General features: G+C 40.8%; 1 protein-coding gene across 2 annotated transcripts in view; it reads left to right on the top strand.

The window, feature by feature from the left end:
- Nucleotides 1-3932: 3932 nt before the first annotated feature.
- Nucleotides 3933-12603, top strand: part of LOC105008684 (neuroendocrine convertase 1) — a 281977-nt gene continuing 273306 nt past the window's right edge. For both annotated transcript variants that reach the window (XM_020041372.2, XM_020041373.2), the window contains exon 1: nt 3933-4231. The gene's annotated coding sequence lies outside the window, so the exon portion shown is untranslated. The remainder of the gene's footprint in view (nt 4232-12603) is intronic.

A 12603-nucleotide genomic window follows, 5' to 3' on the forward strand; every position in this document is an offset into this window, starting at 1 on the left:
ATCTGGAATCACAATTTCAATTTTCAGATATTAAGAAGTGGATGACAAAGAATGTCCTGCTTTTAAACTCAAGGAAAACATAAATGCTAGTTTAGGACCCAAGAAACAAAGAGTTTTGTTGGCAGATCTTACAGTGAACCTCGATGGTTGTATGGTCATATCCCAAAAAGCTGTGAGAAACCTTGGCATTACACCTCAACCCTGACCTCTGACATATACAATATGTCTCAAGAGCTGCTTTTTTCCATCTTTTGTCACTTCTAGATTAAATTACTACAATGCTCTTATCTCCAGTTACCCTGATAAAGAAAAAAATAAACTTAAATTAGTGCTGAACATGGCTGCTATAATCCTAACTTGAACTAAAGAATGTGAACACTACTCCAGTACTAGTCTCTTTACATTGGCGCCCTGTTAGGGCTAGGGCTGTTGTTAACTTATAAAGCAATACATGAACTTGCTCCTACTTATCTTGCTGAAATGATCCAGCCATACACATCTACACGTGACCTAAGGTCGCAAGATGCAGTCCTTCTAATTGTACCTTGAATTTCTAAACAAACAGCTGGAGGGATGTCTTTCTCTCATAGACAGACAGCCCTAACCATAGTCTGCCAATTAAGGTTAGAAATGCAGACTCAGTGCAAACTTTCAAGTGTCTACTAAAGACTAATTTCTTCAGTATGGTCTATGATTACGTGTAGTCTGGCCCAGGGCTGTGAAGGTGAACAGAAATGCTTGATACTGTCCACCTTTGCTGTCTTGGGCTCTCATCATCACTGGGATACCCTCTCTCCAATGCCGTTCGGGGGCGGAGTCACTGGCTTGTTTATGTCTCTCCATTGCGCCCATTGTGCAATTGGGGTGAACTCTGTTGGCAATTCTCGGGGGGTTGTTGTTGTGGTTGGTTGGTGTCCCTTTGGATCATGTTTGGCAATGTGGATGTATTGACTTCCTGCCTGTTGGGCCCGGATAGGGCCACAGTGTCACTGGACCCCCCCGTCTAAGCCACAAGGTTTTACGCTGTTATTTTATTGTGCCAGGGGAGTAGGGTCAGTTTTCCTTCACTGTAAATCCTTGTAAACCTAAGGAATGCACTCTCTGAATCTTCCTTGTCTTCTGCTCTGTTTAAACTTAGGAGGACATGAGGTCTTGGCCCACACCTCCCGAGTACCAGGCTCTAAAGTCTCACTGCTGCCACTGTCCAAAGTCTTCCTGGCTGTGTTGCAGATCAAGACGATACCTGACGATTCCAGCTGCCAGTCAGCTGACCCCCCCCGTCCTTATCCATCTGGTTATGCTTCTGACCTAGATTAGGTTTTATAGACTCTGGACACAACCCAAATGCATTTATTAATTATTACTACTTTTATTACATACTCTTAAAATGTTCACCTGGGACTGCCAGAAGAGGCCTGGTCACCCCTCCGAGCCTGGTTCCTCTCTAGGTTTCTTCCTAAATTTCAGCCTCTCCTAGGGTTTTTTTCCTAGCCACTATGCTTCAACAATGTTGTTGCTTTCTCCTTGGGGTTTCAGGCTGGGTGTGTTGTAAAAGCACTATGTGACAACAGCTGATGTAAAAAGGGCTTTATAAATAAATTTGATTGAAAATAAATTTCATTGATAGTGACTTACATTTGTGCATTTATTTTTTACATTTCCTACTACGCATTTGTGAGTTTAATGTTGTGTATATACACTCACCTAAAGGATTATTAGGAACACCATACTAATACTGTGTTTGACCCCCTTTCGCCTTCAGAACGGCCTTAATTCTACGTGGCATTGATTCAACAAGGTTCTGAAAGCATTCTTTAGAAATGTTGGCCCATATTGATAGGACAGCATCTTGCAGTTGATGGAGATTTGTGGGATGCACATCCAGGGCACGAAGCTCCCGTTCCACCACATCCCAAAGATGCTCTATTGGGTTGAGATCTGGTGACTGTGGGGGCCATTTCATTACAGTGTCATGGCTACATTGTCATGTTCAAGAAACCAATTTGAAATTATTCAAACTTTGTGACATGGTGCATTATCCTGCTGGAAGTAGCCATCAGAGGATGGGTACATGGCGGTCATAAAGGGATGGACACGGTCAGAAACAATGCTCAGGTAGGCTGTGGCATTTAAACGATGCCCAGTTGGCACTAAGGGGCCTAAAGTGTGCCAAGAAAACATCCCCCACACCATTACACCACCACCACCAGTCTGCACAGTGGTAACAAGGCATGATGGATCCATGTTCTCATTCTGTTTACGCCAAATTCTGACTATACCATCTGAATGTGTCAACAGAAATCAAGACTCATCAGACCAGGCAACATTCTTCCAGTCTTCAACTATCCAATGTTGGTGAGCTTGTGCAAATTGTAGCCTCTTTTTCCTATTTGTAGTGGAGATGAGTGGTACCCGGTGGGGTCTTCTGCTGTTGTAGCCCATCCCCCTCAAGGTTGTGCGTGTTGTGGCTTCACAAATGCTTTGCTGCATACCTCAGTTGTAACGAGTGGTTATTTCAGTCAAAGTTGCTCTTCCATCAGCTTGAATCTCTCCTCTGACCTCTAGCATCAACAAGGCATTTTCGCCGACAGGACTGCCGCATACTGGATGTTTTTCCCTTTTCATACCGTTCTTTGTAAACCCTAGAAATGGTTTTGCGTGAAAATCCCAGTAACTGAGCAGATTGTGAAATACTCAGACCGGAGTGTATATGAATCATGGTTTACAACCATGGATTCGTTGCTGTGAATTTACGGATCACGGTTCACGTGTGGATTGTAAGCTGTGTATTTACGAGTCATGGCTCACACTTATGAGTTGTATGCTGTGAATACAAACATTTTGGAAAAGTTATATATTTCCATAAGTTTGGGAATTCTGTTATTGCAAACCACATATTACTGCAATAAAAATGTATTCAAACATGTATATTTTTATTTTCACCCAAAAAAATCTGGAAAAAAAATCTCATTTTCGTAAGCATTGTTCAATGTCTGGGAACTAAGTTTTGAAACCAGCTACCACTTTTGAGTCGTTGGAAGGTCCGGAGATAAATTTTTAGGAATGTCTGATAGAAAATGGGACAAGATTAAGGGGGAGTTTTTTGCTGAAAGTGCAGTGTACCAGATTTGAACCCTTTTGCAGTAGTACGATGCATGTACAATGGAGAAAGTGTCTTGGTCGACCTTAGGTGACAAACAGACTCCTTTAACAATGTAAGAATAGAAATCACACATTGTCTCGTCTGGAAACCTTAATTTTTAGGTTCTAGAAAGGTTCTGAATACGTTTTACTCTGGTTCCAAAGTTTTTCCTTTATAAGAACATGAAGTATGGTTATTTGAGGTTTGTAGGAATAACTTCCTTAAAATGTTCACTCAATGTTTCAATAAGACTTTTAATAAAAATGTTATAGCTGCTTTAGAGTCAACATTGTTCAACTCATTGTTCAAATTTTTTTTTTTAATTCAGATACATTTCATCAATAATTATTATTAAGAGGACAATCAAGCTCTCAATAAGCACGATGTCTCCAAGAAACATTATTAAACGTTTTACATTACATACGTTTTAGTATAAGTTAGCTAATAAAATTTAAATAAATTATGTATCTTTATCATTTCAAACTACCAAAACGGTTTCATAACTCTGCGCACGATGACGCCCGCCAAAGCTGTGCGTGCGTATTAAGACATTGTTCTCAGAACGTAATTTATGCTAACTGGGTAGGCTAGGCTTAGCTGTCTGATTAGAATGGACCAGGTAGACAGATATGTACTGTCATTTCCAATGTATGAAAGTCACGTCCCTTCGGTGACAGTCTCTCTCGTGGTGACCGTCTCATTAAATCCAGTAGCCTACCACAGTGAAAAAAAATGCTGGCAAACCGCCTAATTCTAATTACCATATGCAGATCTGTCTTTGCAACACGGTCTTCCGGCTTGCCATCTCACTATGCTAACATTCAAATGCAGCTTAACATCTTTTCTAGAGCCTTTTCGACACGAGAATGTTATAGTTTCTCGTTTGCATGCCCAAAACTAGGCAATCTATAGGCTACATTAGTGTACGAAGGCGCGTTTATACATCACTAGGCGAATTTCAATTAATATCAACACACCAGGCAGACATAAAAGGGAAACCAAAGATCATGGAATTGTTTGCTTTCCGAGGCGTGCTCTCGATACGTTTCATCATCAACACAAGCATAAAGAGTCGCTTGGAATGTGAAGGTAGGATCCTTATTTCTGCTAAAAAAAAATGGAACAGGGGATGGAAATGTCTACCTGTGTTGAACCCCTTCCCACAACTCCTTAATATGTCATTCACGGGTCAGTCATGGATTGCTATGAAAAAGTGAATTACGTAAGTACAGTATTAATTTTCAGGTGCAAATTTTAAAGACTAATATGCCTTTCTAAGATGTTTATTTATATAGTTTTATTTCTATGCTTTATTGGATTAGGGATAGAGTAAGAAGGAGGGAAGATACTGAAATATCTCTGGGCCAGATTTGTACCCATGTTAGCAAGCTGGAGACAACTGATCAGATCATTAGACTATTCTACTCCATGTCTTTTTTATTATTTTATTGATTGGCATTTATTATATAGGGTTACATGCACTGCCCCCTAGTGTAACCTTGATTTGTAATTTTGCAGTGAAACAAAAGTAGTTATTTCTCAGAATTATTGTGGACCTATTCAAAATATTGTCAATTTTTAGTCTAAAATGTTACTATTCTCATTTAGGTACAATAACCATACATTTTATTTTCCTATATCTAGGGATATTCACTGTTCAAAAAAATGAAGGGAACACATCATTATCATAGTATAACACCAAGGTTCACACTGAGCACATGACAGACTTGAAAGAGTCTGGAGACAAAAAAAGTTATGCTGCCTTCGACATTATCCAGCATGACCGGTTTGTCGGTGGGTCAGTGAGGCATATCTTTGGAGGTTCTAACAGACGTCCACGTGCTAGCCAACGGTACCCTGACTGCTGTTAGGTACCGGGATGAAATCCTCAGACCCATCGTCAGACCTTACGCTGGTGGAGTGGGCCCATGGTTCCTCTTGGTGCAGGGCAATTCATCGGCCTCATGTGGCCAGAGTGTGTAGGCAGTTCCTGGATGACGAAGGTTGATGTATTGACTGGCCATCATGTTCCCCAGACCTGAATCCAATTGAGAATCTCTGGGACGTTATGTGTTTGTGCATCTGACACTGCCAAGTAGCGCCACAGACTGTCCAGGAGTTCACCTATGCCTTGATCCAGGTCTGGGAGGGGATCCCCCAGGACACCATCTGTCATCTCATCAGGAGCATGCCCAGATGTTGTTGGGAGAGCATACAGGCACATGGGGGCCATACACACTACTGAGTCACATTATGAGTTGCAGTGATGAAATTCACGCAAGTTGGAACAGCCTATGATTGCACTTGTTTACTTCGATTTTCGGTGTGAGTTTGAATCCAGCGCTCAATCGCTTTGTGATTTTTCCATTGACTGTTGTTTCGTCATTTTGTTCTCAATTAATTACATAATGTACAGTAAATATTTTAATCTTAAATCTATTTTGTTCATTGAGACCAGTTGTGTGATTTAAGTGTTCCATACATTTTTTTGAGCAGTGTTATTTGAACTTCTCTTTTAGATTAGTTTCTAGCTTAGCTAAAATAACTCACAGTTAAGCACTGTGTATGAGATTTTTATTTTTCTCTCATCTTTTTTTTTGTACTATTATTTAACCAGGCAAGTTGATTAAGGACCCATTCTTATTTGCAGCAATGACCTGGGGGAATGTTTTTGGGGAGGATGAGCAACTATGGTTAACTGCCTTGCAAAGGGACAGCACGATACTTTCAACTTGGCATTAGGAGGATTTCAACCAGGGATCTTTTGGAGACTAGCCATAACCACTAGGCCACCTATAACTATATATTAGCAAAGGATTTGCAACAAGAAAAGAGAAATGCCTGGGGCTGTCAAAAATATTGAAGTGTGTGCATTCTTTATTTAGTCATTACTTGGAGGGTGTTTCTGGATACATTCACATATAGAAATGAACCCTAGCTGCTGTTGAATAAGATCAAAGCTCCAACAATTCTTCTATCAGCCTTCCAGAATCCTCTCAGAGGATAGCCTCTGCCAAGGTGGCCGCCACTCCGGTCACATCAGTCACAGTCAGGAGTTGGTATGAAGGTCATGTTGAGGCTCAATTATCTGGTCATCTTGGGGCTCCTAAAGAAAACATTTTGGTTCAGTTTGATGGAGGCTTATAAACACTGCAGCCATGATGGAGGTGGAAACCTTAGGACTGTCTGCAGGAGCAACACTGCCCACTGTTCAGTGTCTTAGGCAAAAGCTTGTTACAGGCACTGGTCAAATCCAGTTCAGACTATCCTCTCGAAATCATGCAGAACCATGTTAGCGATTGACAAGACCCTGGCTACCCTCCAACCAGCTCCTCAGACACTTTTATCTGGGCCAATATGTGGGAATAAACAGCCATCCAAGAAACCAGCTCTGGGATTCAATATAGCAACTGTTTGGTTACAGGTCAGATATTATAATGGCTCTGCCTAATTAGGCTGGTTAAGTAACTGAAGTGGAGTTAGTGGCTGCTGATCTGGGGCGGCAGCTTAGGGCCAATAAATGAGAGGTTGGTAGTTGTAATCTCCAAGCCAACAAAGTAAAAAATATAGTTCTAGTACTCTTAAGGTCACCTAACCCTAATTGCTCCTATAAGTCACTTTGGATATGAGGTCTACTAAATGACTAAAATGTAAATGTGATGAGCTTAAAGTAGAATAGACCCAGGTATTTCTAGAGGTGCGAATGTAGAATGAAGATTTAGAACAGATAAGATGCACCTAACTTCAGGATTTGGCTTAAACTGGAAAGATTGTTTAGACGGAAGACTGCGACATTCCTCAGAATATCGATTAAGAAGCTGAGAGGTAACTGCACACCACAGGATCAAATGATGGTGATGGACTGAGGAAGAGATGCCTTAGAGCTGGAAGGATGCAGTTATGTCACTCCATGTTTATTTGTGAGACAAACTGACTAGACAACTGGCACTGAGTTAGAATAAACCCAGATGTCATATGACATGAAACCCTAGAAATGGGGCTGTTCCCCTGCTCAGTAGTTGCACAACTAATACCAAGATTGTATTAGTTTTATAGTTCATGTAAAATAGGTGTGGATAACACAAAAAACTGATAATTTATTTCTGATTTAGTACTTAAGTTATTCAATCAGAGGTATGAAATGTGCGCAAGCGTTCCAATAAAATCTTGGAAAACCCAACAATAACAGCTTTAAACTGATCATTGCCCCATCATACCATGTTATTTAATTATGCGATAAGGTATGAGGGGGTGTGATATATGGCCAGTATGCCACAGCTAAGAGCTGTTCATAGGCGCATTGCAGAGGCCAGGACACTGTTCTTAGTCGTGGTATATTGGCAATATACAGTTAGGTCCAGAAATAATTGGACACTGACTCAAGTTTTGTCTGTTTACCAAAATATATTCAAGTTACTTTTTAATAATGGGCTTAAAGTGCAGTCTGTCAGCTTTAATTTGAGGGTATTCACATTCAAATTGGAGGAAGGGTTTAGGAATTACAGCTCTTTAATATGTAGCCCCCTCTTTTTCAAGGGACCAAAAGTAATTAGACAATTGGCTTAAAAGCTGGACAGGTGTGGGTTATTTCCATATCTATTAAGCAGGAAAAAGGTCTGGAGTTGATTCCAGGTGTGGAATTTGCATTTGGAACCTGTTGCTGTGAACCCACAACATGTTGTCAAAGGAGCTCTCAATGCAAGTGAAACAGGCCATCATTAGGCTGCAAAAAAAAACATTCAGAAAGATAGCAGTAACATTAAGTGTGGCCAAATCAAAGGTGTGGTACATTCTGAGAAAAATGCACTGATGAGAATGCACTGGTGAGCTCTGCAACACAAAAGACCTGGATGTCCACGGATAACAACCATGTTAAAGAAAAACCCCATCACAACATCCAGCCAAATACACTCTCCAGGAGGTTGGCATATCATTATCCAAGTCTACCATAAAGAGAAGATTTCATGAGGGCAAATACAGAAGGTTCACCACAAGGTGCAAACCATTCGTAAGCCTCAAGAATAGATAGGACACATTCGACTTTGCCAAAAAATTTAAAAAGCCAGCCCAGTTCTGGAACAGCAATCCTTGGACAGATTAAACTAAGATCAACCTGTACCAGAATGATGGGGAGAAAAAAGTATGGAGAAGGCTTGGAATGGCACATGACCCCTAGCATACCACATCATCTGTAAAACATGGTGGAGGCAGTGTGATGACATGGCCGTGCATGGCTTCCAGTGGCTTTACTGGGTCACTAGTGTTTATGTGACAGAAGACAGAAGCAGATGGATGAATTCTGAAGTGTATAGAGATATATTGTTTGCTCAGATTGAGCCAAATTCAATGAAGTTGATTGGGCGGTGCTTCACTTTACAGATGGACAATGACCCAAAACATACTGCGAAAGCAACCCAGGAGTTTTTTAAGGCAAAGGAGTAGAATATTCTGCAATGGCAAAGTCAATCACCTGATCTCAACCTGATTTGATAATGCATTTCACTTGCTGAAGACAAAGGCAGAAAGAACCACGAACAAAGAACAACTGAAGGCAGCTGCAGTAAAGGCAAACATCTCAAATGGAGGAAACCCAACTTTTGCAGTCATTGCCTAAAAATTTGACATTTTATATACTGTATGATTGTGTTAATGTGTCCAATTACATTTGAGCCCCTGAAATAAGGGGGAGCATATGGAAATGGTTGCAATTCCTAAACGTTTCATACAATAGTTTTGTTCAACCCCTTGAATTAAAGCTGAATGACTTCATTTGCATCTTGGTTGTTTCATTTCAAATCCATTGTGGTGGTGTGCAGAGCAAAAATTATGAAAAGTGTGTCAGTGTCAAAATATTTCTGGACCTAACTGTACCTCCAGCATGCCTTATTTCTGTTAGAAACTGTTTCCAATGCAATAAGACTGTTTATGAACTAGTGGTTCATAAATACTGATTGGTTGATAGCTGTTGTTTATGAGACCATATAGCTTAGGTATGACATCACATCACTTTATACTGGTTTATAACAGCAATCAGTCATCACAGGGGTTTGTGACATATTGCCAATATACCAAAGTTATGAGTGGTTGTCCAGGCACCCCATGATTAGCTCTTAGCTGTGGTATTTTGACCCACTTGTACCTTCTTGCTTACATATCTAGCCGATAAGCATTCAGGATCGCCCTGTTGAATGTTTATTATACCACAGTATTGTTAAATACTTATTGCTGATTAGCAAAAAGTGAGTTGTAGAATGCTTAAGGATGTCGATGTCTTTAGGATTGCAAAAAAAAATTATAATGTATATGCTTAGAAGGCACTAACATAAGCAGCCATTTGAAGCTTTCTGTCTTGTACTTTTCTCGTAAGGTGGTTTTGAAATAGCCTGGAGGTATATTATGGGTAATTTTCTTGCTGTAGGATGAACCCCTGACCAACTGTGCGTACACCAAAGGGTATTGCATGGTGCTGAAAAATGCTGTGGTAGCCATTTTGGTCCTGGGTGCCTCTCACCCTTTGCAAGTCACCAGCTCTGGATCCAGCAAAAGAGCCCCAGACCATCAAGCTTCCAACTGCATGTTTGACAGTTGATGTCACACTGTGGAACCATCCTTTCACCTGCTTGACGGCATACAAAAGCCCTGTGTGATGAACCAAAGATTAATCATCCAAAATACCTTCTTCCAGTTTCAGTTGTACACTGACGGTGCTTCATGGCCCAGGCAAGCATCTTTATCTTATTTTGTCCTGTTAGCAATGGCTTTGTTACTGCCACTCGACCTGTCAAACAACAAGCTTCTCTTCACAGTTATAACTCAGACTTGCTTACTTTGACCGGTGCTAAGCTGTGCTTGAAGCTTTTGTCCTCTATCCTGCAATCTGTTGACTCTCAGAAACATGTCTTCTGATTCTGTTGTGTCTTTGGATCTGCCAGACCTTCCTGTTTGAGTTTACTGCAGTTTGAACATTTTGATGGTGTGAAAAGCTGTACTCCCTGACACCTTGGCTTTTGCAATTTCTCTAAAGGAATGTCCTACACTTCTAAAGGTTGTAATGGTCTGTCTGTCTTCCTTTGTTAATTGTCTTTTTCTCGCCATTGTCATAGCAATATACTACTTCCTGCAGTGCCATACTGTCCAAAAAATTTGTTAAAAGGTGTAGTAACACAGTCTATTCCAACACTGCTTTTATATAGAAAGCGTTAAGTAGTTATCAAAAGTTGAGACACCTGTAGGATTGTTGGCATCAATTGAATTGCTTAAATTTCTATAAAAACTCAGAAAATGGGGTTGTTTTAAAACCTTTGATTGTGTATGTATAAAGTTTAGAACTTTTTGAACTAACGACTGGGTCACGTCTGTAGCAGCCAAACATATGAAAGGATGAATTCATGAATGAAATATGTACATACAATTGAAAAAAAAAACTGTTTCTACTATTAAATAGTTGCTTATGTTGTTCTTTGTTTACTGTGGTGTAAGCGGGATAAAGACCTCCGTTCTGTACATTACCTTGGAAAAATTAACCTTGCTAAGGAACATCAATTATGTCTAATAAGATATTGTACAGAATGTTGGTGTATGTCCCCTACCTACCTAACCACTGCTGCATAAGATTGATGGTTAGTTTACTTCTCAGTTAACTGCATTATAATATTGTATGTTCAAATGGTTTGCTAGTGAAAATGTGCAAATGATCAATGCAAGTATATTCGGCCTAGTAAGCAACTGCACAATCTTCCCCCATTTACCATGTTATCAATGTCAAATCATATTATCTCAATATGATTTTCCACCAAGCCATTAAACCACACTCGACTAAAGAGCTGATTCAGGAAATACATTCTTAGTATGCTAAACAAGGGGATCTACAGATAAAGTATGTCTTGTACAGAACAGTCCAGTTTGTAAGTCAGCACCCTTTCAGTACTCTATGACCTTTAGCCTGACCTCTAGAAATCATGTACAATTCTACCATTAACTCTTTTTAAAAATTCTCTTTAAAAAAATAATCCTACAAAGTTAGTACTTCGTAATGACTTTGCATAATGAGGTACATTCTCCTTGTTCATTGGGTCTCCTCCAAAAGATCTCCTCATTGTGCTGAGTGGTAGTCACTTTTATCTCTGGTAAGGCCCTGTGGCCTCCGCTTGATCAATTAAACTCCTGAAAGGCCTGTCTCCCCTGGCTCTTTCATCCTTCCGCCCGGGAGGAATGGAAAGTTATCAGTCTTTTCCAAGCCGATATGGAAGACGGAAATAAGTAGTTTGTCTATAAAAATGTCCAGGTGCTTTATCAGCATCCCAGTAGGGCCTGGGGCTGCCTCTGCATTCAATGTGCTGCTGCCTGTGCGCTCATTTGCTCAACGACCCATCTGGCCCCCTTGTTCAGCCTCCATGTGCCTGGGGCCTGCTTACAGAGGAGCCTGAGCCCTGCACAGCCCAGACTGGGGCTCCTCCAGCTCCACGCAGGGATTGACTCGGGCTAAGTCCCTTGACGATGCTATCGATTTCAGCTAGGAGATTCTTAGTGTAGATTGGGCCTGACTGATGGTGTGGATCTGAACGGCAATGATCCTATTTATGGGGTAGTTTGGGGGGCGTTGTGGTGAGCTGTTTTCATCTGGCAGTCTGTCGAGTGCTTTGGGGGAACTGGCGTGAAAGACGAGGAAGTGAAGAAAAAAGTGCATAGCCCAAAAAAACATGCACACATTTCAGGCGGTCTTTTCAAACAAGTACTGAGCTAAATGAAATGGATGCAGACAGTAAACAGCAAGGTGGGTTAAAATCCACGATAACTATGTGCGTTTAACCAACTCTGTCTCTGTTTTGATCTCAGGGCGAACATTCAGTAAGAGTGTGTGGTGGTTCACACCACCACTGTTCTTGGCAATAATTTGCATGCATCTCATTGTTCTGCCCCTTTTCCCTACAAACATTAAAAATAAATGAATGACCTGTGTTACTGGGAACTAGGCGGTGAAGACAACATTTTACCAGCATAATTCATGGCCATTTTGATAATACAGACATGGACTATATTTGGGATCCTTTGCTCAGGTATTGCTGATCCCTGTCAGTCTTACAACACTTACACAAGTATTTAGATGCCTTCACTTTCTAAAAATGTTATGTTATGGAAAATGTCTAATAAAATGTCTTCAGTGAAACATGGTGATGGAAGCATCATGCTAAGGTAATGCTTCTCAACAGCAGAGACTGGAAGACTGGTCAGGATGGAGCAGAATACAGAGGTCCTTGAAGAAAACCTGATTCAGAGCGCACAGGACCTCAAACTGAGGCTAAGATTCATCCATCAGCATGACACCCCAAGCACACAGCCAAGACAAAGCTGGAGTGGCATCCGGACAAGTCTGTGAATGTCCTTGAGTGGCCCAGCCATAGCTTACAACTCTGAGCATGGCTAACTGACTGATGGTATAGTTAACTGCGGAATGCGGCCAA

This window comes from Esox lucius, chromosome 20 (genome assembly GCF_011004845.1).
Source record: "Esox lucius isolate fEsoLuc1 chromosome 20, fEsoLuc1.pri, whole genome shotgun sequence".
In the NCBI taxonomy this organism is placed as follows: domain Eukaryota; kingdom Metazoa; phylum Chordata; class Actinopteri; order Esociformes; family Esocidae; genus Esox; species Esox lucius.